Below are 27,046 nucleotides of genomic sequence, written 5' to 3' on the forward strand. Positions count from 1 at the left end.
TTTTATTTTTGGATCAGAAAATGGACAGATGCGAGATTGTGCTGTATATCAGGGATCCCCAACCTTTTTTGGCCCCAGGGACTGGTTTTGAGAAAGACAATGTTTCCTTGGCCTGGGGGTGCGGGTGGGCGGGATGGTTTCAGGATGACTCAAGCGCATTACATTTATTATACACTTTATTTCTATGATTATTATTTCAGCTCCACTAGATCATCAGGCATTAGATCCCAGAAGTTGGGGAACCTTGCCCTTCAGGACACGATCTCCCCAACAAGCCCTTTGCAGGGCTGCTTTACTGAAGTCTTGGTATGGAGGAAAGGGGGCGGAGCTTCCACGAGTCTGGCGCAGGCATGTCGCTCAGGGTTGAGGGTCACAGCGCCAGAGCAGCGACTCTGCACACGGCCTGCTGCCGCCATCTTGAATTGCAGTGCCACTCACAGCGCTCCTGCACACGCCCTGGGCCGAGGTGGGGGTACGGCCATTTTGCACTAGGAACTGGTCTGAATGACCAGTGTGAGGCCTCTGCACATGCCCCTCTGTGAGCAAATGAAACTAGTCCAAGCACAAACGAAAAAAAGGTTAGACTGTATTTTATTACCCAGATTCTATTTTTAATTCTTGGAAACTTTTCCTGGGTTTTGCTGGTGACAGGAGGAGAGATGCTAGCTCGATCAGAGCTGAGTGGTAGAATCCTGGAAAGCAGGGGCAGGTGGCTGGCCTGAATCACGTATTTCCGCAACAATGTGGTCCAGCTGCAGACAGTACTGAACAGTTTCTGTCTTACAGTATTTGAGATTTCGCCCTGGAAAACAAATGGAGAGCAGAACAGTTACACCGTTTTGTCATGCTGTGAGGTGAGTTGCGCAGGAGTGGTCCCATTCACGGTCTCGTCCTGAGCCAGTTATTGACAGTTGCAGTGCCTGGAATGGTGGTAAGTGTGGGGCCTGAAGTGAGACCCTTGGATTTGGACCTCTGCTTGGCCACTTATGAAACACATGACCTTGGGCAGCTCACTCAACTTCTCTGGGTCTGAGGAGCTTCCTCTACAAAATGAGGGTTAAACAAGACACATAATATATGCAAAGTGCTTAATGTAGTGCCTGGCAGTTGGTAAGCATTCAGGAAAAGTTGTTCATGATTATTATTCTGATCATCAGTCCGAGAGCTTTAAGTAGCATGTGCTACATGGACTAATGCTTCTGAATACAGATTATTAGCCTTGTTAATCATGTTGAAAATACAAAATGTGCTGCATATTTCCTTTTTATAGATACACAGTTTGTGATGGTTTTACTGTTTGTCTTTTCTTTCTTATACATTTTAATGATCTCTTCAAGTGTTAGTTGCTCAATTGTGTTCGACTCTTTGCAACCCCATGGACTATAGCCCACCATGCCCCTCTGTCCATGGAATTCTCTAAGCAAAAATACTAGAGAGGGTAGCCATTCCCTTCTCCAGGGGAATCTTCCCAACCCAGGAATTGAACCTGCATCTCCTGCTTTGCAGGCAGATTCTTTACCATCTGAGCCAAATGTTAGACTAAAATATACTTTAAATCTCTTGATTTAAGGTCGGTAGTTATATATAATTACTTGTATAGACACATACATATTACATGATAAAAATACATATATGTGGCATGATGCATAACATGGTTCTAAGTGAAATTTATTAGATTTATTTACCACATGGTTTACAAGTTTTGTGCCCAGGAAAGACATTAGTCAACTTATAATATTTTTTAAAGATATGTATTTAATCAACAATAATAATAGACAACTTGATAAATTTTCATATTCTAATACAAATTCATCTAGGCAGTTAAAAATAGTATAAGTTGACTAATGTCTTTCCTGGGCACAAAACTTGTAAACCATGTGGTAAATAAATCTAATAAATTGCACTTAGAAGTATATTATGTATCATGCCACATATATGTGTTTGTATCATGTAATATGTATGTGGCTATATAAGTAAATATATATAAGTGGTGACCTTAAATCAAGAAATTTAAAGTATAATTTAGCCTAACATTTCTTAGATAAAATAAATTGATTATCCATTTTTGGTCTCATTCACATTGCAGGAAACCTATTTACCATTTAATGTAGTTAATAAAATTACTTCTGAGGTCCTTCTGTATCTAAAGCAATGGCTTTCTCCTGAAAATTTGCCATTTTGATATCTGAGTGCTTTGAGTTAGTTAATTGAGAATTCTTCATCTTTTGATGAGGCAGTTTAAACAAGATTTGTCACCATGGAGGGAAGAACTTTCTCTAAATTCTGTTCATGAGGAAGTTGGTCCCTTGGGCATGGTATTATTTTCCTTTGAGAGATGGTTTCCTGATAAAGGGAATTCAGTATTTCATAAAGATCCTCTAGTTTTGTCAAAAATTGGTTTAATAATCTGTTTCATTTCCTGTGCCAAATACTAGTGTAAGACTTTTTTTTTTTTTGACTATCAGAGTTAAATCATGAACTGCTACATGCAGCAGATCGAACGCTATGTCAGTATGAGGTACACCTCGGGTTTTTGAAAAAATTTTGAACCTACAGAAAAATTGAAAAAGTAATATAATCCTGATAATATTTACTAGACCCAATGATTGCTTTAACATTTTGCCAGTTTTGTGCCTACACTCACACAAGCATCTATGTCTCTTGATTGGGACTTGTCTGGGTTTTTCTCTCCTGATAAGAATCAAGCTAAACGTTTTTGGCAAGAGTGCAACACAGCAGAGGGTTTCAAAGCTTTCAGAGCTAGGTGATGAGATAGGAAGGTGACAATGTCCCCGTTTATAGCAGTAATGAATGTGAGCAGAGTCATCTCTCAGATCAGGTGATGTGGGGTGATTATTTTATAGTTTGGGACGGGCTTAGAGAGTGAGTCACTTAGGGATTTGGTGAATGAGAAGGGTCAAGACAGAAAGAGGCTGGCTCTTGCCAGGTGGTACATTTAAATACTTCAATATTCTTGGGTCTAATTTGTATAAATATCATCAGTTTCTGAAACTTTCCTTCTCTTCCTGTATTTCCAAGGCAAAATCTATGATGCTGTCCATAACATATCCATTCACAACTTCTAGGCTGACCTTCTAAAAACTTGTTTTTCCCTTCAAGGAAATGAAATTTTTTTCTTTTCTTTTTTATCAAGTTTGACTTAAATGAAAAGATTTATGGATTGGGGTAAAGGCAGGGGAGGGAATCACAAGCCCCAGGTCTTGTACTTACTAAAGTCAGCTCAAAACTTTGTTTTATTTTCATTTTGAAGCCATGATCCTCTAGGGATGGAGGCAGGGGATTCTTAGAAGGAGAAGAGTTGAGAAGTTTTCCTTAAGTGGGCATCTGAAGAAACCATGCTTGCAGTCCTTCAAGAGGGGATGAAACAAATAAGGAGATTGGGGTCAATTGCCTGAAGTCCTGGAGTCTTAAGGAAAAGCTGTAAATAATAGATTTTTCTCTTTAAAATAAAGATTAGAAAGTAAAAAGCAGAAAAATAAATGATAAATTTCAGAACATTTTCCAAAATTGTTTACTTTTCTTTTTCTAAACTTTTTTGCCCTGGGGTTTATTACCTCTGTGGCAAAGATCTCAGAAAAATTGATAAAAAAAAATTAGTCTGACTCTATAAACAATAATGACAAACAGCTATCACATAAGTTCAGGGAGGATGGGCGGTCCTAGAGCCCATGCTGAAGCTCTGTCTCGAGTCCCTGGACCGTACCATAGAACACAATGGCAGCTACTAGGATTTTTTTCCCACTAGGTGGTTCTGTAATGGGCCATTGGCAAAACTGATGTGTTAAAAATCTGGCCACCTCTGACCGTGCTCCAGGTCTTGGAATCTGCTATATCCATCAGGAGAGCAAGAGAGTGACACCAGAGTGAATTTACCAGAAAGATTGAGTTTCCTGTTTTCTTGTTATCAATGACTTCTTGAAGGTTGGGGGTTAGTTTGCAGAAAAAGTGGCACATTGATTGTGAATTAATTACTGATACAATTTCCATCTGTGTCTTCCATGGACAGGTGGCTCATATGTAAGTCCTAAGAATCTTCAGTCTCAAGGTGCCCTGGTGGGGTTGGCATGTTGTGAAATGAGCTACACACTCTTTAATACCATACTTATCAGCAGCTGTGATAAAGAAACATCTGCCCCCATGAAAAGTCAAGGGCAGAGGTCATCTGGCATTCCAAGGGAACTCTCCACAGCAGGGAGCCTTCTAATTGGTTGATATTGATTGGTAAATTGTGTCCCCACTGTGATTAATTCTAGCCTCCCCCCAAACTCCCACAGCAGGAGCGTGATAGGTCAAGATTTGGGGCCTCTAAGCATCCCTTACAAGTGGAGCTCAGGTCCTTAAAGGTGCTAGTGAAAGACACAGCTTGTTAACTCTCTCCCGGCTGCTAGTGCTAACCCAGGAAGCTGGTTTCATTCAGTTTCCTTGCTCTCACTAATAACGGCTTAATGGGATGCTAATGTGAGAAACAGAAGTTATCAGATGGCTTGTATGATTCATGATGGATTTATTACCACTCTGAGTTCCCTTGATGTTCAGTGCATCCTTTCCCCATCCATCCCTGTTACTGGCCTTAGCAAATGATTTCATAATTAATTAATTTTTTTTCCTGGAGGGGGTTAAATTATTTTTGCCTTGCTGCCTTTTCTCCATATCTAATTCCCAAAGAATGATTCTTCTCTGTGTGCCTACCAAAAATGGAATATACTAACTAACATCTGTTCTCTCCATGGTCCCCTCTCTTTCCCACCTTTCCTGCCAGCTAATGCCTATTCAACTTTCTACAATAGTGGTTCTCAACTTTGACTCTTCACTGAAATTACCAGGGAGAGAGAGCTTTTAAAATACTTTTGCCTGAATACCTTTCCTAGAGATTCTGTTTTGACTGGTCTGGGTTACTTCCTGGGTAACAGGAGTTTGAAAAGCTCCCCAAATGATTATAATGTGCAGTCAAGGTTGAGAACCATTGGAGCAGACTCTAAATTCATCTTAACTGCTACATGTCCCATGGTGCTTTTTCCTGTCTCCAGTAGACATGACCTCTCATTCTTTAGAATCCATGTATCTCTTTGTGTATGTCCTTGGAACTCAGAGTGCTTTGTGTATTTCCATTGGCAGTTTACCTATTTGTGAACTTGTCTTATTGCTGCTATTAGACTCTGAGCTTACTGTGGTATTGTGAGCAATGCCCAAGCTGTCTTTGTGCCCTTGTGGTGCCTTGTACCTACCTGGGACTCAGTAAAAAATTATTGACCTGTGTTTTACCAATAACCACACCCTATGGGGGGCTTCCCTGTTGGTTCAGGCAGTAAAGAATTCACCTGTAATGCAGGAGACACAGGTTCGATCCTTGAGTCAGGAAGATTCCCTGGAGAAGGGAAGGCTACCCACTCCAGTATTCTTGCCTGGAGAATTTCATGGACAGAGGAGCCTGGTGAGCTACAGTCCATGGGGTCACAAAGAGTCATACATGACTGAACGACTAACAGTTTCACTTTCACACTCTATGGAAAGTTGTTCTCTAGCCCCCAATCTCAATTACATCTCAGGCACTGTGAGTGGATTCTGTTTGATGATCTTTAAGATAGATTTTGCCTGCTAGTGCATCCCTGCTGCCTTCTACCATCCCTTCTCACCAGGGTGTCTACCTGACCTGGTTTGCTGGGGACAGTCACTGTTTACACCTTTTGTCCCAGCATCATTATGTATAGTATATCCTTTTGCTCTCAGAGGTATTCCAGTTTGGATGACAGATTATGTGTTTCTTCTCCTCATCTCCTTTCTCTTCCAGCTCACTTTCCTTAAGTTATCCAAGAAAAGGCAAGGTTCTTTAGGGCTCAGACCTTCTTGATGTCATAAGCTTAACTAAGCTTCAGAAGGGCTTATACTAATAATTCCAAACTTAAAATTCCATGTCTAATTCCATGTTTAAAAAATTATAAAACAGATGAAACACCTACAGCATTAGGAGTTAGGCTAGTTGTTTTCTCTGGAGTTTTCCAGTGTGCAGGATGGGGTACACAGGGGCACTTTGACGATGCTGGAAATACTGTTTCTTCATCCAAGTATTGGTTACACACCTGTGGTCATTTTGTGAAAATTCATCACATTGTAATGCTTAGACTTCTTTTCTCTATGTATATTCAGTTCACTTCAGTTCAGTCGCTCAGTCATGTCTGACTCTTTGTGACCCCATGAATCGTAGCACGCCAGGCCTCCCTGTCCATCACCAACTCCCGGAGTTTACTCAAACTCATGTCCATCAAGTCGGTGATGCCATCCAGGCATCTCATCCTCTGTCGTCCCCTTCTCCTCCTGCCCCCAATCCCTCCCAGCATCAGAGTCTTTTCCAATGAGTCACATTTTCACATGAGGTGGCCAAAGTATTGGAGTTTCATCTTCAACATCAGTCCTTCCAATGAACACCCAGTACTGATCTCCTTTACGATGAACTGGTTGGATCTCCTTGCAGTCCAAGGGACTCTTAAGAGTCTTCTCCAACACCACAGTTCAAAAGCATTAATTCTTTGGTGCTTGGCTTTCTTCACAGTTCAACTCTCATATCCATACATGACCACTGGAGAAACCATAGCCTTGATTAGACGGACTTTGTTGGCAAAGTAATGTCTCTGCTTTTCAATATGCTGTCTAGGTTGGTCATAACTTTCCTTCCAAGGAGTAAGCATCTTTTAATTTCATGGCTGCAATCACCATCTGCAGTGATTTTGGAGCCCCCAAAAATAAAGTCTGACACTGTTTCCATGTATACCCATAAAAAGTTTTTCTAAAGGGAGGGTTAAATTATAATCAGCACAGATGCAAAAGTCAACACTTATCCTTGTCAATTAATATGATCACCCTGATTGATGAATTATTGTTAAGCATGAGCAAAATATTGCAATGGACAGAGTATGCAAAAATCTATTGTTCATCTTCTTGAGGGCATATGTTATTATTGTTTTACTAAGAAAATGTTGCTATTGACAGCAATATATGTTGTCAGTCACCAAATATGGTGCAGTCTTGTTTATTATATAATTCTTCTGGTGACTCTATGAACTAGGTGGCTGTTTTCTCATGTTGCAGTTGAGAAAATTGTTACAGAACTGGTGAAAAAGTAGCCTGAGTTTCCATACAGGCTGAATTTATGCCTAGTAGGTTGAAAAATTAGCTGGTTTTTCAGCTGTCTCAAAGACAGAAGCAGATTAAATGTATGGCTGATGTTATTGATTGGGCAGAAATCAAGTAAGAGAGTTTAAACAAAATAAAATTAAAATACATCTAGAAAATAAATAATTTCTTGAGTTTAAAGAGAAAAGCCCAGAGACTTGGTAGCTCGATAGCAATTAAGACTGATAGCTTTGAGTTTCTGGAAAGCATTATAACAATCCAGGTCTTCGTGAGGGTTTTAGTTTCATTTTTTTTTTCCATTTATTTTTATTAGTTGTAGGCTAATTACTTTACAATGTTGTAGTGGTTTTCGCCATACATTGTCGTGAATCAGCCATGGATTTACATGTGTCCCCCATCCTGATCCCCCCTCCTACCTCCCTCCCCATCCCTTCCCTCTGGGTTTTCCCAGTGCACCAGCCCTGAGCACTTGTCTCATGCATCCAACCTGGACTGGCGATCTGTTTCACACTTGATAAGATACTTGTTTCAATGCTATTCTCTCAGATCATCCCACCCTCGCCTTCTCCCACAGAGTCCAAAAGTCTGTTCTATACATCTGTGTCTCTTTTTCTGTCTTTCATACAGGGTTATCATTACCATCTTTTTAAATTCCATATATATGCATTAATACACTATATTGGTGTTTATCTTTCTGACTTACTTCACTCTGTATAATGGGCTCCAGTTTCATGCATCTCATTAGAACTGATTCAAATGTATTCTTTTTAATGGCTGAGTAATATTCCATGGTGTTTATGTACCACAGCTTCCTTATCCATTCATCTGCTGATGGGCATCTAGGTTGCTTCCATGTCCTGGCTATTATAAACAGTGCTGTGATGAACACTGGGGTACACGTGTCTCTTGCAGATCTGGTTTCCTCGGTGTGTTTGCCCAGGAGTGGGATTGCTGGGTCATATGGCAGTTCTATTTCCAGTTTTTTAAGAAATCTCCACACTGTTCTCCATAGTGGCTGTACTAGTTTGCATTCCCACCAACAGTGTAAGAGGGTTCCCTTTTCTCCACACCCTTTCTAGCATTTATTGCTTGTAGACTTTTGGATAGCAGCCATTCTGACTGGCGTGTAATGGTACCTCATTGTGGTTTTGATTTGCATTTCTCTGATAATGAGTGATGTGGAGCATCTTTTCATGTGTTTGTTAGTCATCTGTATGTCTTCTTTGGAGAAATGTCTGTTTAGTTCTTTGGCCCATTTTTTGATTGGGTCATTTATTTTTCTGGAATTGAGCTTCAGGAGTTGCTTGTATATTTTTGAGATTAATCCTTTGTCTGTTGCTTCATTTTCTATTATTTTCTCCCATTCTGAAGGCTGTCTTTTCACCTTGCTTATAGTTTCCTTTGTTGTGCAAAAGCTTTCAAGTTTCATTAGGTCCCATTTGTTTATTTTGGTTTTATTTCCAGTATTCTGGGAGGTGGGTCATAGAGGATCCTGTTGTGATTTATGTCGGAGAGTGTTTTGCCTATGTTCTCCTCTAGGAGTTTTATAGTTTCTGGTCTTACATTTAGATCTTTAATCCATTTTGAGTTTATTTTTGTGTATGTTGTTAGAAAGTGTTCTAGTTTCATTCTTTCACAAGTGGCTGACCAGTTTTCCCAGCACCATTTGTTAAAGAGTTTGTCTTTTTTCCATTGTATATTCTTGCCTCCTTTGTCAAAGAAAGGTGTCCATAGGTATGTGGATTTATCTCTGGGCTTTCTGTTTTGTTCCATTGATCTATATTTCTGTCTTTGTGCCAGTACCATATTGTCTTGATGACTGTGGCTTTGTAGTAGAGCCTGAAGTCAGGCAGGTTGATTCCTCCAGTTCCATTCTTCTTTCTCAAGATTGCTTTGGCTATTCGAGGTTTTTTGTATTTCCATACAAATTGTGAAATTATTTGTTCTAGTTCTGTGAAAAATACCGTTGGTAGCTTGATAGGGATTGCATTGAATCTATAGATTGCTTTGGGTAGTATATTCATTTTCACAATATTGATTCTTCCAATCCATGAATATGGTATATTTCTCCATCTGTTTGTGTCGTCTTTGATTTCTTTCATCAGTGTTTTATAGTTTTCTATATATAGGTTTTTTGTTTCTTTAGATATACTCCTAAGTATTTTATTCTTTTTGTTGCAATGGTGAATGATATTGTTTCCTTAATTTCTCTTTCTGTTTTCTCATTGTTAGTATATAGGAATGCAAGGGATTTCTGTGTGTTAATTTTATATCCTGCAACTTTACTGTATTCATTGATTAGCTCTAGTAATTTTCTGGTAGAGTCTTTAGGGTTTTCTATGTAGAGGACCATGTCGTCTGCAAACAGTGAGAGTTTTACTTCATATCCTATCTAGATTCCTTTTATTTCTTTTTCTGCTCTGATTGCTATGGCCAACACTTCCAAAACTATGTTGAATAGTAGTGGTGAGAGTGGGCACCCTTGTCTTGTTCCTGACTTTAGGGGAAATGCTTTTAATTTTTCACCATTGAGGATAATGTTTGCTGTGGGTTTATCATATATGGCTTTTATTATATTGAGGTATGTTCCTTCTATGCCTGCTTTCTGGAGAGTTTTTATCATAAATGGATGTTGAATTTTGTCAAAGGCTTTTTGGGTTTTAGTTTCAAATTGAGAGAATCCTCTGAAGGTTCAGTGAGAACCCTGCCTGTGTTTAAGTCCTGTCTGAGCCCAGAACAGAGATTTGTCAGAATGGAAGCATCTCATAGAGTACTTAATGGCCATCTCTGTCTCCTCTTCATTCTGCCCCTATAAGCATGGTAAGGAAATAAATGTCTTCCCTTTTTAGATGTAGCTAATGTAGGGAAATGAAGTGAATTAGTTTCCACTATTACAGATAATAAATACACCTAGTGGTGAAATAAATAATATAATATATAAGAATGGACTAAAAAATATGGCTTATAACTCACAAAACTGTATCAAAACAAAAACTATCAAAAGTAGAAAAGTCAGAGAGCTATGTATTCGAACAAAAATAAAGCAGTGAAATCCTGGGAGCCTCATGCACTGTGCCAAAGTGAGTTTTAGCTATTCATGCTGTGTTAACTGCTGATGAAATGTCATTGAGCTTAAAATAAAATAAGTTTGTAGTCCCAGATAACACTTCACAAGATCAAATAATGTTAGGCTACTATAGCCAGTTATATGAAGAAATAACTCATAGCAATGTACCAATATGTCAGGATTTTTCACAGGAGGCAATATGAAAACTAGGTGGATGGTGTCAGGCTTATTTAAAAGCTCATTTGCTCCCCTTAGTCACTGTCCTTTCACCTTTGCATGTCGTATATCCTGGTCTCGTGTCGATGTAGTTGTCAAAGCACCAGCTTAATAGTGCTGGTCCCTCAACAGAGACATGTTAAATGTAAAGATGGCAAAGTTCCCTGCCAAAAGGGAAATGCAAAGAAGTGGAGCCAGCTGAAGTCATGAGATATCAGGTGACAATGAGACTGTGTCATTTCATAACACATTTCCCTGAGGTCCCAATGAACTTTACATGGAGTTTTTTTTCTGTTTTAGTATTTTGACATCCTGAGGGACAAAAAGGGTTGAAGAAAGACATTTCCATGCTACAGAAAGGAAAACTTGGCTTCAGAGGAGTAAAATGGATTTCTCTAGGTCACTTTAATTTTCGGGATTTCCTGATTTCTGTAAACAACCACAAATCTGCCTGTACCTCTCACACATCAAAACTCCACCAATATTCTTGCATTTGGAGGAGCAGATTTAATGTCTGTGATGGAGAGGGGGTGCAGAAGGTGAACGAGAAAGTTCATAGCTTCCTGCCTACTGAAGTGACCACAACATGAGTCATCCACAAAATCCCTTCCTGGTTCAGTGCAACAACTGTTTGTTTAATTAAACTCAACCTGTAGGGACTGCTCTTCCACTCCTGATATTGCCCATCTATAAGATCCAGTGAATGCTCCCAAGTCATAGGAGTCCAACAAGAAGACTACACACTTTCTCTGAACAGTTATTTCCTGGAGAGTTTCATCTTTACTTTGGGAACTTCTACATCTTTGTGATAATGGGAAATTCATCTGCAGTAGATAGGGGTTGCCGATCCTAGAAAACAGGACAGAGTAGAAGCATTGCAGCTCTCCACTTCTGAGTGGGCTCAGTGAGGAGACATCTCAGATGTTGGTTCAGCCTCATGTCTCTATGTTTTTTTTCTTTTGCCAAGGTTTCTATAATTTGATTTTTAATATTGAAATCTTCAGACAACCAGACTGTTTTTTTTTTTTTTTCTTAATCTTTAGCAGGGATATATGATGAGTCTAAATTTTTTTCTCTCTAAATTTCAGTATCACTTAAAAAATATCCATTCTGCCTTGCTTTGTGAGAAAAATATAGTGAAAGGAGGCCTGCTTTGGGAGGTCAAAAAATCTGGGCTCAAGTCCCCATTCATCTTCTCTTTATTATGTTGGGCAAGTCATTTAATTTCTGAGTACCAATTGCTTCATAAAGAAAATAAGCATAATGATAATTCTTGTTTCACTGCATGGTTTTGAAGCATAAATGGTAATGCAGGTAGAAAGCTTTGAAAACTATAGAGCCATCTATAAAAGTGACACTAAGTGTAACAGAATCTGTCCCCAGGGTGTTTGGTCTTTTCCTTTGGTTTACATTTTTACATTTATATCAAAACTCACAGTTATAATTGCTGATTCTTCACATCTATATTCTGATATCCGACAAGACTGATCCCTAAGAATACATTTTGCTAATTATTCCTGTTTAGAGTTTTGGTCCCTTGTTATAAGATAAGCACCAAGTTTAACAATTAGCCCACACTAATTCTAATGACTTCCCAGAAAGATCCTGTTGTATTTTTGGATAGAATTATTTTAATAAGTTTGAGAAGCCATGATGCCTTTATGTTAAAATTTTTCATTTAATATAAATGTAACTCTTCCTATTAATTATTCAAATTTTATCTCTCAAAGTTTTAACAGTTTTAATACATTTCACATTGAGTTGGTATGTCTTTTATTTGTTGCTCTTTGAATAAATAGCTTTTCTTTTCCATTTTATGGTATATTTGGTTATTGTCAGTTGGAATATTATTGCTTTTTAGGTATTTATCCTATTCCAAGTCACTTTATTAGTCTTTATTAATGAAGAAAGCTTTTAGTTAATTCATTTGGCTTTTTCAGATATATGCTTATGTGATTTTTGAGTACTTTATTTAGTATCTTAGTTCACAAAATTGATTCTTTTTGTTTCAAGACTTACTGCCTTAGCCAGAGAATATAAGGTGATAAAAATATTGAAGGACATCTTTATGTTTATTTCTGATTTTGAATATTTCCAGTGTTTACTCATTAAATATATGCTTTATTTATTTTAAGCCAAGAGAACCTTCATCACATTTAAAGGTCATCCTAATTCTATTTAAATGTTTACTTCATTATTAGGAAAAGGTATTGATTTTATCAAATGTGGTGTCTATGAAATTATCACATAGGTTAATTATTGTTGAATCAGTGAATACTCAGTGGATTCTTTTTTCCTTGGAAATCAATCTCTGTTATCAGCTGACTGGCTCTGCTAACAATGACAAATGTGTAAATGTTATCTTGATGAGTTTGAACATACCAGAGCCAAACTCAATACACAAGAAAGTGGGCCAATGCAGAAGCAAGGGTTGTGGGAGAGAACCCCCCTGAACCTGTCTCTTTGGGCACATTCTCTAAAGTTGGTAGCTTTGGACAGTTGTCTAAGATAATGGCAGTTGACATCAGAGTTGTTAACACTATGAAAAAACCACATTAGAGGAGGCAGTATGGAATACAGTAAAGGAGTTGAGGACATGCCGCCTCAATATGTGATGCTTCAGTGTATTAATTACTTTGTTTTAAATGTGCTTGAAAAACAGCAGATGTAAGGATAGCACTTGGATGTTCCTTTTTCTTCCTAAGTGCAAGAAATAATGTTCCCACATGAAAGGTGCCCTCGCTGTGCCAGGAGAAAGAAACATTCTTATCACTGGAGATGGGGAATCGAGGGTGAGAAAAATCTGTACAGACAAAAATCTTGTTCGACAGTTTGTCCTCCTTTAGCCACCCCTTTTGTTTTAGCTACTTTTCCAAAACTGCTACTCTTTGTTCCACCCAGTAGAGAAGCACTTTGGTCTAGTCACTTCTTTCGCTCTTCATTTTTCATTTTTCTTGTGGGGACCTCATTTATATGTAAATAAAATGTGTCTACTTTTCTCCTGTTAATCTGTTTTTCAGTCCCAGCTGGAGACTGCAGGAAGGTAGAGGAAATTTTACTTTCCCTACAATGGGAATGGAAATCAGTGACCTGCTCATGACATGTGCAGCTGGAAAGTTGTCCAAGATGGTGCCTTTCGTGTCTGCGCCTCTCTCTCCAGCCAAAGGTTCAGGCCCTGCTCCCTTGATTGCAGCCCCCCCCCCCGCCCCCACACCTCACTGGCTCATACTCAGCAAGATCTGGCCTCCGGGTTTAAGACTGAGAGTAGAATTTCAATGCCATGAGTCTTACATTTTTAAATGCCAAGCTTAAAAATAGCCTCCAAAATGTAGACAAATGAACTGCTAGCATCAGTGTCTATACCAGGTTCTTGCTGGCACTCTGGCCGCTTGTATGACCTTTCAGCATAGCATTTGAAAAATATGAGCAGTGCTTTCCTCTTCCCCTGGCAGCTCAGAATAGCTCTGTTTCCTTTCCTATAAACAAGTCGTATCTCTGGGAATTTCTAAAGCCGAATATTGTCTGCTCAGAAGCTGTGACTCACGCTCTTTCCTGGCAGTCCTGACAAATTCATGAACGCCTCTTGAGGAAAGAATCCCAGACAAAGAGTGGTCACAGAAAAGCCTCAGATTCCTGCATGTCAAACCCAGGAAGCTGAGAGACAAAAGAAAATACCAGCAAGAATCGCTAGTCACAGCATCCCCCTCTACTTGGCTCAGCTCATGTTCATGACTGTTGGAGCAGGGAGGGGAAACCCACCTGGAAACTTGTCCTGTCTGTCTTTAGGTCATCATCTAGCCAGCCCCTCTGTTTGGGAATTTACCTAGCTCAACTTCCTCCTGATTCTGGATATACAAGTTCTCTGAGGGGGACTCCCCAGGGAAATTACCAGGAGGTCATACACAGTGGCTGGTGGGGCTTCCTAACTGCTTTTATCAGGAGCTCTGTGCCCCACCAAGTCTCCTTTCTGCAATTCTTTTCCCAGTACTTTCTCCCCTCCTCCACTCCTGGTCCTGTCTCTCCATTTTTTTTTGTCCTTCTTTAGTGTCACATCATTTTCCTCATACTCACTAATTTGTCAAGAAACAAAGGAAAAAATATTTATCCTACCTCTCCCATCTCAGCAGCATAAAAATCTGTGTGTGTGTGTGTGTGATACATATGTTAACAATAACGCAAAGACCTTGGTTGAAAAGTCTGCATGAATAAAATTGAAAAAGCTCTGGCTTCATACTAGTGAAGGGACAAAGGAGTGATCTGCTTATGGCTCTGCAAATACCCTGTGGTGGAAGATTTAATCCCAGCTGGCCCACAGCACAGTCTGAAATCAGACTCACTATATCCAGAACCCAGAAAGTCTGAAATATCCATAACTATGTGATGTGTGAGATAATAGCACTTACCATATATACAAGGTGACATAGGTGTCCAACATGGTGGTAAATACTTCACATGCATTTTCTCAATTGCCAAACCTAAACAGCTATTAGTATTTTACAGTAAGGAAGTAGTACTGGAGAAATTTAGTCATTCAAAATTCTTAAAAAAGTCATGACAAGACTGGAACTTAGCCATATATCTGTTTGGAAACCAGAGTCTGGTTCTTAGTCAATGTGCCATAGAGGTACCCTGAGATACGAATATGGGATGGGAAAGGAGAGAGAGAGAGGATGAAAAAGAAGACAAGCATGACTGGGCGCATGATACTGTGATTTATAATAAGAAATAGATACTCTTCATCCCAGTTTCTTGCACACAACTCTTAAAACCCTCAGAATTTTTAATCAATGGGAATGATAAAGGTGTCTTTTGTTATATTAGTGAGGTGACTTTTCAACCACACCTAAGGATGGGGGCTGGTTGCCAGTGGAACCAACTGTGTGATTAGAGGGTGGAACTTTCAGTTTCCCCACCTCCTACTCCCCACCTCCACAGAGATGGAGTGGGACTAGAGATTGAGTTCAATCAACAGTGGTTAATGATTTAATCAATCATGTCCATGTAATAAGGGGTAGTGGGGGTTCAGAGAGCTTCCAAGTTGGTGAATGCAATGGGGGTTCAGCAAGAGTGTGGCTGGGAGATGGCATGGAGGCTCTGCACCCTTTTCTCTTCCCTTGCCCTTCTGAATCTCTTCTATCTGGCTGTTCCTGTCCGTTCTGTCGTATCTTTTTATAGTAAACTGATAATCTAAGTAAATAAAATGTTCCTCTGAGTTCTGTGAGCAACTCTAGCAAATTTGTCAAACCCAAGGAGTGGGTTATTGGAGTCTCCAGCCTACAGCATGTCAGTCAGAAGCACAGATGACAACTTGGACTTACAATTGGTGTCTGAAGTTCAGGGTGGGGAGCAGACTTGTAGGTCTGAGCTGTTAACCTGTGAGATGTGATACTGTCTCCCAGTACATAGGGATAGCATTGAGCTGAACTGTAGGATGCTCAACTGGTGTAGAGAATTACTGAACAGTGTGGGAAAAACCTACACACAATGGAATTGGTGACCAGAATTATAGTGACTATTGCACTAATATGATTTACTAATTTCATTTTTTCCTCAGCTCTTTAGTGTGAACAACTTATCCAAGTTTGCCTGGGACCTTCCCAATTTTAACTCTGGAACTCTGGCGTCCTAGGAACTCTCTCTGTCTTGGACAAACCCAAACAATTAGTGAACCCATTGGTTGCCATCTAGAAAATTTCTGCTGCAGATCACATGGATTATTAGAAGACAAAAGCAACCCATTTGTGACCTGAAAGAACCGAGTTATTGGGGGATAACATTGTAATCCATGTCACAAGGAGTACTGTGCATATCCTGTCTCTATACCTCTCACAGAGACTACATAATTTGGGGCATATAACAGGCATGGAATAGTTGTTGACTTGATACATAAACAGCATGGTAGTTTATGTGTCAACAATTTGTGGGATGGACATAGCTGCAAATAATATGATTTTGTTAGGGGAAGCACACTGATTGAAACCGCCCACCCTGGCCAGGCACCATAGTAACCATTTGCATGAGTTGTTTTATGACAGGAGATCCTGATAAGGAATATGGAACTAATAACCCACCACCAACCGGAAGAGTTCGGGAAAGGTCAAAAGGAGACACGGCTTGTCTGTCCACTTCCCAGAATCCCTCTCGCTAGCATCCATCTTGGCTGAGCGATGCGTGCGCCACCAGGAAAGATTCTGAGTTAGAATGATTGGCCAAAGACCACCCGGAAACTAATCCCATCACCATAAAACCCAAGACTGCGAGCCACGTGGCAGAGCAGTTCTCCTGGGTTCCCTTACCCTCCTGCTCTCCACCCGACTGCCCTTTCCCAATAAAATCTCTTGCTTTGTCAGCAGATGTGTCACCTTGGACAATTCGTTTCTGAGTGTTAGACAAGAGCCCAGTTTCAGGCCCTGGAAGGGGTCTCCCTTCCTGCAACAATTTTAGGTAAAACCAAATTCATGAGCAGTGAAATTTTAAATATAAAATCTTTGTTTTCTATATAAATGGGCAAGTTTTTTGAACAATACTAAATCATATATCTTGACTATTTTTTTGTGTGTCTGAAACCACCAGTATTCACTTCTTATAATAATGGTGCTCCTGAAAGATACTATGAAAAAATATTTTTTTTTGTAAATCATACTTTTAGTGCCTCAGGCTTCCCTGGTGGCTCAAATGATAAAGAATCTGCCTGCCAATGCAGGAGACCCAGGTTCTATCCCTGGGTAGGGAAGATGCCCTGGAGGAAGAAATGGCAACCTATTCCAGTATTCTTGCCAGGAAAAGCCCAAGGATTCTGGCAGGCTACAGTCCATGGGGTTGCAAGGAGTTGGACATGACTGAGTGAGTAACATAGTGCATTAGGGAGGCTCTTTGAGAGAATCAATATAGCCCCTCATCTGATTGGTTTTGTAAATGTCAGTTTTAGATATATAGTTATTGTACTAATTGAAAGTAGATAATACCTACACTAAAACACTTGGGAAAAAATAAACTTCAAGAGTAATATTAAACTTGTAGATCTGGTTCTATGCTGATATGGGTTTAATCTTCAACAAGACAGTTTTCCATTTCTCTGGAGATAGAATTAACTTCCTTTTCTCCTGTGGCTCTCTGTGACCCCAATCTAAAAAAAATCCCTTTTCTGACACTTGCTTCCTCTTACCTTGCAAAGTTTTCTCAGCACCTTGTCCTTCTGATATGATGTGTCTGGGTCTTGTCTTGTACAACTTTCTAAGAACACCAGAGAAAGGCAACAGATCACAGTCGTGAGGAGTACTGAAAGGAGATTGACCACTTTGGGGGTAACCAAAACCATATCACTTACAAGCAAACCCCAAATTGTGGTCAACTTGTAGTTCAGTTCAGCTCAACTCAGCTCTCTCTTCAGTTACTCAATAGGACCTTTGTTCTTCCAATCTGGAAGACTTCAGACACCCTCCATAATTGAAGAAACATGGTTTCCAAGGGCATCAATTAAAATGAAAAATCTAGGATAACCCCTGTCCTCCCACTTTCTCAAAAGCAAAAGAGAGATCTGGGGACCTCTTGGGTACTGTAGCTGCTATCTAGGATGTGAGCACCCACTGGTCTCTCTTGTGGATCCTTCCTTGGTTTCCCTCTCCCAAATGTTCTTATTGTTGTTTTCAAGTCCTAGATTGGGCTTGACCTAGGCTGGGGGAAGTTATCTTTCATTTTCACTTCTTCTTCAGGTGAAAAACGAAGCTGACATATTTATGGATTTTTGTTACTTGTTTAATAAATGGCACCCTGGGACGCAATGCTAGGAAAATGACACTTTTAGGAATAATGTCTCCAAAGGTGGTGACTGGGCAGAATCAGCCACTGTGGTGAGAAATATTCCACACTATGCATTTCCAGCAGGCTGGCAGTGGTCAGAAATGCTCCTCTTGATTCTGTCTGTAGCAGTGTATATGTGTCAGTGAACTGCCTCTCGGACATTTACAGGACTTCAGGACTAGACGAGAAATGCTTTTCCTCTCCACTCTTTATGCTAGTTTGTCATTACAAAAGGAAGCAGCAGGGCTGAAACATGCCAGAGAGCTTGTCATACTTCCTCCAGAATCTGAAATACTTTTCTGAAGAATGATTCCCTCCATTAAAAAAAAAAAAAAAGAATTAATTTGTTTATTTTTGGCTGTGCTGGGTCTTTGTTGCTTCACAGGCTTTTCTCTAGTTGCGGCAAGCCAGACTTTACTCTTCATTGTGGTGTGTGGGATTCTCCTTGCAGTGACTTCTCTTGTTGCAGAACAGGGGCATTAGATCAAAGGCTTAGCAATTGTAGCGCATGGGCTTAGCTGCCCCTTGGCATGTGGGATCTTCCCAGAGCAGGGATTGAACCCATGTCCTTGCATTGGCAGGTGGATTCTTATCCACTGTACCACCAGGGAAGTGTTCCCTCCACTCTTTTTAATGACACTCTATTTCTTTTGAGAGACAGAAAATAATGACTTTATTTCATAGGGTGTTGGGCTTCCATTGTGGCTCAGCTGGTAAAGAAACCACCTGCAGTGCCGGAGACCTGGGTTCAATCCCTGGGTTGGGAAGATTCCCTGGAGAAGGGAAAGGCTACCCACTCCAGTATTCTGGCCTGGAGAATTCCATGGACTCTATAGTCCATGGGGTCACAAAGAGTCACACACAACTGAGCAACTTGCACTTTCAATGGAGAAAGTAGGAGTCTTCCTGATGTAGTTATATAATTTCCTCATATTTTAGAGATGGGGAAACTAAGGCCCAGGGAAATAAAGGAAGTCATCCTTCATCTCACAGTGAGTTTGCATGTTATCAATCAGGCCAAATCTCAGTTTCCCCTTCCGGTGCGCAGAAATAATTCCCTGAGAATAATCTCAAGAGAATGTGTTTCAAAACTTGTAAGCCAATGCCTCAGCCCCTCCTTTTTCCTTTTTCTCATTCCTCACCTGCTCTTTGTTCAGTAATGGGCCTGCTGTAGCCAGTTCACCAGGTGGCCCATGGGCTCCTTAGAGAGCATTAGTCTTGGGCTCTCGCCTCAAGGGCCCTGATTCATTTCTAGTCATGATTGCATCATTGTGCATGTGTGTCTCTGTGTGAGAGATGTGGGTGTTTCTCCAGTCATATGAAAGAGTTTGCCACAGCTATCCACCCTCCCCTCCCGACTCTGCCTTCTATCACACTCCATCAGCTATGGCTAAATAATAAAATCAAGAAGGAGGCAGCCAAGGCGGACTTCATACAGATGAGAGGTCGGGTCCTCTTAAAGATTATACATGCTGCCATAGGAAACATTAAGAATTAAAATCATGATTATATTGGGTGTTTGCTTTGCGATCCTTACTAGCATTTTGAGTCAGTGAATAAAGTGAGGTTGCTGTTTTAATTGGCTCCTTGCAAAAGTGGTTGGGCAGGGTACTCAGGTTTTTTGGGGAAGTGTATGGACATCTCAAGATAAAAGGTTTTATATGAGGGAAAGGTTATTGCTATTATTTTGAACTTTCAGAGTGATTTCCTTTTTGCATATTTATGATATTAATATAACTTTAATAGAAGGCTTAATGTGCAAGTTGCTAAGCACATTGCCCAATGGAAAAAATTAATGATACAACTATTGCAATGATAAAGCAGTTTTCAACTACACTTAATTATTTCTCTTTCTTTAAGTGCAATCGAAAGACTTGATGAAATCTTAAAAGTATGCTGGAAAAGCTTCTAGAATGAAATAGTTTAATTTTAAGATTTATGTTTTAAGTAAAGACCAGGTAATATTCTCTCTGTTTAAAAAACAAATAAAGGTGAGATTTAAAAGTTTTATAATTGTGTGATATGTATTACTATCAGAGAAATCGGATGTTGAAATGGACAAGATGGAAAACTGAAGTGGATATATTCTTAAAAGTGGTGTGAAAGAGACAGGGAGTATGGGAGTCCTTAGTGAAATAAATCTGACGTTGACCTAAACCTATTTTAGCACTCGGCTTTGGTGTAGACTATGCACAAATTGAGTAAGGAAAGTTTGGGCACCATTTGTTCTTTAATAGTTGAAACTGTGGCTTTGGGCTTGTAGATCATGTTTTATTAATTCTTAAGAAACTGGATATGGTGTCTGTGAATGGAAGTTTTATTGCAAAAACTGTTTACTCTTATGTGAGTCTGTTTCATACAACCATGTGCGTTGGTTCAGCTACATATTTACAACCTCTAGCTTTTGCTGGGTCCTCATTGCAGCCATAATCCTATGCTTCCTTTCCCGTTCATTCTGAACTGCCTGGCTCATGACATAACCTCCTGAAAGTGAAAGTGCTAGTCACCCAGTCATGTTCAACTCTTTGCAACCCCATGGACTGTGGCCTGCCAAGCTCCTTTGTCCATGGAATTCTCCAGGCAAGAATACTGGAATGGGTAGCCATTCCTTTTGCAGGGGATCTTCCTTACCCAGGAACCAAACCTGGGTCTCCTGCATTGCAGGCAGATTTTTTATCATCTGAGTCACCAGGGAAGCCCATAACCTCCTAATTCACAGAATACACATATCCTAACCAGCAAGAACTCTTTCAACTTCTTATTTCTCTCATATACAAACAGTGACAGCCACACCCCTCCTTCTCTCCAGAGTCCTCCTTTGTTCAGACCTAGCCCCTCTGTGTGAGCTCTGGGTTGCAGACACTTCCACTCCCATTTCTTAAGGGGGCTCAGCTCAGGGTGCTTTACTAGGTGCTTTCAGTCACTCTTTTTCTATTGGTTTCTGTCCTCAGCACATAAATACACTCAATTTTTCCCCATCTTCAAAAATATATATACAACTTTCCCTTGACTGAGAGTGTCCTAGCTACTGTAAGACTCCTTTCCATATATAGTCATAAGAGTAGCTTGTTACTTCTACTTCCTTATGTTTCATTTATAACTTAATTTAGCTCAACCTTACTTCCATACCTATCACTAACCATGAAATACTTTCACCCAGATCATTTAGCATCTTCTAAACTCCAAAGCCAATAGACTTTTTGTTAGGCCTCTGATTATTTGGCATTCTGGGTGTTCGCTTAGAGAAAAATCTTCCATGTGATCTCTTTCTCACATTCCACATCTGATTCAACAGCAAATTCTGTCAGCTCTACTTTCAAATTCCATCCAGAATTCAACTACTTCTCAACATCCCACCGCCACCTGGTCCAAGTTAGGATCACTGCTTGCCTGGATTATTGCAATGGTCTCTTAACTGGTCTCCCAGCTCCTGCTCTCACCCTCCCATACCCTGTTATCATCCTGTAGCCAAAGAGTTTCATGCTTAAATTCAGTTCAGTTCAGTTCAGTCGCTCAGTCGTGTCCGACTCTTTGAGACCCCATGAGTCACAGCATGCCAGGCCTCCCTGTCCATCACCAACTCCCGGAGTTTACTCAAACTCATGTCCATCGAGTCAGTTATGCCATCCAGCCATCTCATCCTCTGTTGTCCCCTTCTCCTCCTGCCCCCAATTCCTCCCAGCATCAGGGTCTTTTCCAATGAGTCAGCTCTTCACATCAGGTAGCCAAAGTATTGGAGTTTCAGCTTCAACATCAGTCCTTCCAATGAACACCCAGGACTGATCTCCTTTAGGATGGACTGGTTGGATCTCCTTGCAGTCCAAGGGACTCTCAAGAGTCTTCTCCAACACCACAGTTCAAAAGTATTAATTATTCAGTGCTCAGCTTTCTTTATAGTCCAACTCTCACATCCATACATGAGTACAACAAGAGTACAATATGATAAAAAGTGAATGGGGATAGAGTCAAAGAGGTATGTAAACTGAGCACTTGAGCGAAGTCTGAACAGTTAAGTGGAATCTCCCAGCAGAATATAAGTGGAGAGAGTTATCCAAGAAGCAATAGCAAATATGAAAGTCCTGAGGCAGGAACAGTGTTGTCCTATCCATGGAACAGAGGAGACCATGGAGCTGAAGCTCCATGAGACAGGAATAAACAAGGTTAGTATAAGGCAAGTGGGCAGAGGTATGAAGGGACCAGATCACTTAAGCCCGGGGTTGGCAAACTGTGGTCTATAAGGCAAATGTAGTCAGAGAACTGTGCTTTTTTTCTTTTTAATTATACATTTAAAAATGTTGAGATATTTAGAGATTCACATGAAGCTTTAAGAAACAACACTCAAATGCTAAAGAATCTGCCTGCAATGTGGGAGACCAGGGTTCCATTCCTGGGTCGGGAAGATCCCCTGGAGAAGGGAATGGCAACCCACTCTAGCATGCCTGCTTGGAGAATCCCCATGGACAGAGGAGCCTGGCGGGCCACAGTCAATGCTTAAATTAGGTAATGCTATTTCTCTCCTCAACCCTCTCCAATGACTGTCATCTCACTCTGAGTAACAGTTAAAGTTCTCAGTAGAAGTCACAGGGCCCTACAGGATCCTCCCCTTATTCTTATCTGTTTTTAGCTCTGAGAATTTCTTTTGCCTCTCCCAGGCCAGGACTAGCATAAAGATCACAAAAATTGTCTGGGGTGCAAAATTGAAGAAGGTTCCCTTTCTCCATCTTGTATGTCATTCTTGAAATGATTATTGACAACTATCGACAACTTCTTAAAACCCCCTTTCTTAAAACTCTTCTTTTCTTGCTTATGTTGCCTGGTTTACCTTCAGTTTCTTTGGCTTTCTCCTTAATTTTATCCCCACTCCCATCTAGGCAGCATGGTGTAACCATGGAATGGTCAGGTTTTTGCTGTGCAGATGTGGAGCTAGAGTGCTTGAGTTCAGTTTCTAGAACCATGTGACTCTAGACAATTATTTAAACACTCTAAGGCTCGAATTCCTCATTTGGAAAATTGAAATAATAATGTTTACTCTGTAGTGTTGTTGTCTGATTAAATAAGTCATATAGGCATTTAGCATGATGCCTGGTAGTACAGCAAGTGCTCAATATTCATTATTATAATAATAGCAACTAGCATTATTACTTCTGTGTGCATACACTTAAAGCCCACTGTCCTCTCTAGTAAACTAATTGAGTTTTTCCAGAACAACTGCAAAACAATTCCTGATATAAATTAAGTGATTTTGTCTTTAAAGGCAAAGAAGAGGAACGGCATAGTTCACATTCCTTTTCTTACAGGAGAAATGTTAAGGGTCACACTTTTGCCAAGAAATTTGAAGGCCAATGTTAATTAAAACATTATTCCTAGAAAGAAAGAGGAACATGACATTCACAAAATTCCCTTATCAAATCACATGCTGAAGTTATACAGTATCAATGACATACAAGATGGAAGAGAAATTATAATCACATGTGTGAGGACCAGCAGAGATTTTTACTTGGCACATAGTGGGCTGAATCTTGGCATATGAGTGGTATATATGAGTGAAGTGTTTGATGACTTTAAATTATATTTTTCTAAAACTCCAGGCTACTGGGAGGGAATTTGTTTAGCTAACAATGATTCTGTGAGTCATTCTATGAGACGCACTAGTAGGGTTTATACTGATGGAGCACAAGCTGTGGGCTCAGCAAGGAACTCTGTGTGTTCCCTCTGCCTAGAATATTCTGTCTTCAGATTCTATCATGACTGTCTCCTTCTTGTCAGTTAGGTTCCAGTGCCTTAATCTCCAGGAGTCAGAACTCCTCTAACAGTCATCCTCCATCTCATTACACTGTGTTATTTTTGACTGACAGCTGCAGCCAGAGAAGGGAGTGTGGTCATCTTTCTGCTTCTTTTCAACTCTTCCCTCTGCATATATCTAACCTTGCTTTCTGACTCTACAAGTGTTGAAGCTTAAGGAAGTGTTTTGTAAATGTTCATTGCTTTCTCTTTCCCTTCTGGACACTTTCCTGACTTATTTGGAGACACTGCTGGTGTTCTCTTAACCTGAAGTTCCCTTCATAAGTGAATAAATTTCTATGTGGCAGTGGATGAGAACCCTAGGAGAAACCTGGACAGTGTATTAAAAAGCAGAGACATCACCTCCTAACAAAGGTCCATGTATTCAAAGCTTTGGTCTTTCCAGTAGTCATATACAGATGTGAAAGTTGGACCATAAAGAAGGCTGTGTCAAAGAATTGATGCTTTTGAGCTGTGGTGCTGGAGAAGACTCTTGAGAATCCCTTGGACTGCAAGGAGATCAAACTAGTCCACCCTGAAGGAAATCAACCCTGAATATTCATTGGAAGGGTTGACACTGAAGTTGAAACTGAAACTCCAATATTTTGGCCTCCTGCTGCAAACAGCCGACTCAGTGGAAAAGGCACTGATACTGGGAAAGATTGAAGGCAGAAGGAGAAGAGGGCAACAGAGTTTGAGATGGTTGGATGGCATCACTGATTCAATGGACATGAACTTGGGCAAACTCTGGAAGATAGTGAGGGACAGAAAGGCCTCGTGTGCTGCCATCCACGGGGTCACAAAGAGTCAGATATGACTTGGTGACTGAACAACAACAAATGGGAACCCTTAACCTGGCCTCATTGCTTAGCTACAACAACAACAAAAAATCTCGTCAGTCTCCTTTTCCTGCTCTCTCAACCCATTTTCAGGCAAATGGTAAGCCTGCCTTGCTACCCTCAGATAGCCTCATTATATATGTAATGAATCTTTCCCTATCTCTTTGGTGTGGTATCATCGGTCTTATATTTGGAAACAGATTTTGGGAAGAAGGGTCCATCTTGCAAGGCATCCACAAAAATTGGTGCAGTAAGCAGGGTGACCACATTATTTAATGTGTTTGACAGCAGTATAGCCCTTCTAGTTCTCTTATGGTTGCTGTTTCCATGATATACCTTTATCCATCTGTTTACTTTCAATTTACTTATATCTTTCAATATAAAATATTTGATGTCTTCTACCAGCAGATAGTTGGATTTTGTTTTTTGTTTTTTAAATCCAATCTGATAATCTCTTTTTGATTAGATTGTTTAATTCATTCACGTTTAATGTTATCATTGATATAGTTGGACTTACACCTGACATTCTGATTTTTTGTTCTCTGTGTCTCATGTCTTTTTTCTTGTTGTTTTTCTATGTCTCCTTTACTACTTTTTTTTTTTTTTTTTTTTTTTAAGAAAGTCGACTTTATTTTTCAGAATAGGACTCCAGGAGTTGGTGGTAGACAGGGAGGCCTAACCTGCTGCGGTTCATGGGGTCACAAAGAGTCGGACACGACTGAGCGACTGAACTGACTGACTGACTACATTTATAGAAAAATAGAAAATATTAGTGTTCCTATATATGCCACTGCTAATTTTCCCTATTGTTAACTTCTTACATTAGTATAATACATTTGTTACAATTAAAGAACCAGTATTCCCAATGGTAAAGAATCTGCCTGCTAATGCAGGAGACACAGTTTCAATCCCTGGGTCAGGAAGATTCCCTAGAGAAGGACCAGGCAATCCACTCCAGGCAATCCACTTGCCTGGGAAATCCCATGGACAGAGGAGACTGGCAGGCTACAGTCCACGGGATCACACAGAGTCAGATATGACTTAGCAATGAAACAATGACAACAATTGATATATTAAGTAAATTCTATAGTTTATTTAGATTGTCTTAGTTTTTTAAAAAATTATAAAAAGTTTTTTTAAAAATTTAAGCTTTAAAAAACTGAAAGCTATCATTTTGGCCATTCAAAAATGTACAGTTCAGTAGCATTTAGTACATTTATATTGTTGTGCCCCCATCACCACCATCCATCTTTTCATCTTCCCAAACTGAAACTCTGTACCTATTAAATACTAGCTCCAACTGTAACTCTGCTCAGCTCCTGACAACCCCCATTCTGTTTTCTATCACCATGAATTTGACTAACTAGCTACCTCATATAAGGAGAATTATGAAATATTTGTCCTTTCATGTCTGGTTTATCTCATTTAGCATAGTGTCTTCAAAGCTCATCAGTGTCAAAGTTTTCTTCCTTTATATGACTGAGTAATATTCCATTGTTTGTACATACCATATTTTGTTTATTCATCTGTTGATGACCAGTTGGATTGCTTCCACCTTTTATCTATTGGAAGTAATGATGCTATGAACATGGGTCCACAAAATCTGACTTCTGCTCTTGATTCTTTCGGGTCTATACCCCAGATTTCCTTAGTTTTTACTTATTTTCTTTCCTCTATGGTCCCATCCATGATGCAAGACTATTTTTGGAAATCTGAACATATATTTGTAATGAATATACAAATTTGAACATTATATTTGTAATGTAATACAACATTATACTATTTTCCTCTTGGGAGTGACAGCTCTCAGACTTTCCTTATTTTTGATGATATTGATAGTTTTGAAGAATACTAAGATATGCAGATGACACCACCCTTATGGCAGAAAGTGAAGAGGAACTAAAAATCCTCTTGATGAAAGTGAAAGAGAAGAGTGAAAAAGTTGGCTTAAAGCTCAACATTCAGAAAACTAAGATAAGAAAACTAAGATCATGGCATCTGGTCCCATCTGGGAAATAGATGGGGAAACAGTGTCAGAATTTATTTTTTTGGGCTCCAAAATCACTGCAGATGGTGATTGCAGCCATGAAATTAAAAGACACTTACTCCTTGGAAGGAAAGTTATGACCAACCTAGATAGCATATTAAAAAGCAGAGATATCACTTTGCCAACAAAGGTCCGTCTAGTCAAGAC

General features: G+C 39.8%; 1 long non-coding RNA gene across 1 annotated transcript in view; it reads right to left on the reverse strand.

Moving 5' to 3' along the window:
* Positions 1-213: 213 nt before the first annotated feature.
* LOC136163245 (uncharacterized) overlaps positions 214-27,046 on the reverse strand; it is a 36,080-nt gene continuing 9,247 nt past the window's right edge. The window contains exons 2-3 of the long non-coding RNA XR_010662198.1: positions 3,232-3,368; positions 214-802 (exon numbers count right to left, since the gene is read on the reverse strand). This is a non-coding gene — a long non-coding RNA (uncharacterized lncRNA). The remainder of the gene's footprint in view (positions 803-3,231; positions 3,369-27,046) is intronic.

The sequence above is a fragment of the Muntiacus reevesi genome, chromosome 3, assembly GCF_963930625.1.
Source record: "Muntiacus reevesi chromosome 3, mMunRee1.1, whole genome shotgun sequence".
NCBI classification, from domain to species: domain Eukaryota; kingdom Metazoa; phylum Chordata; class Mammalia; order Artiodactyla; family Cervidae; genus Muntiacus; species Muntiacus reevesi.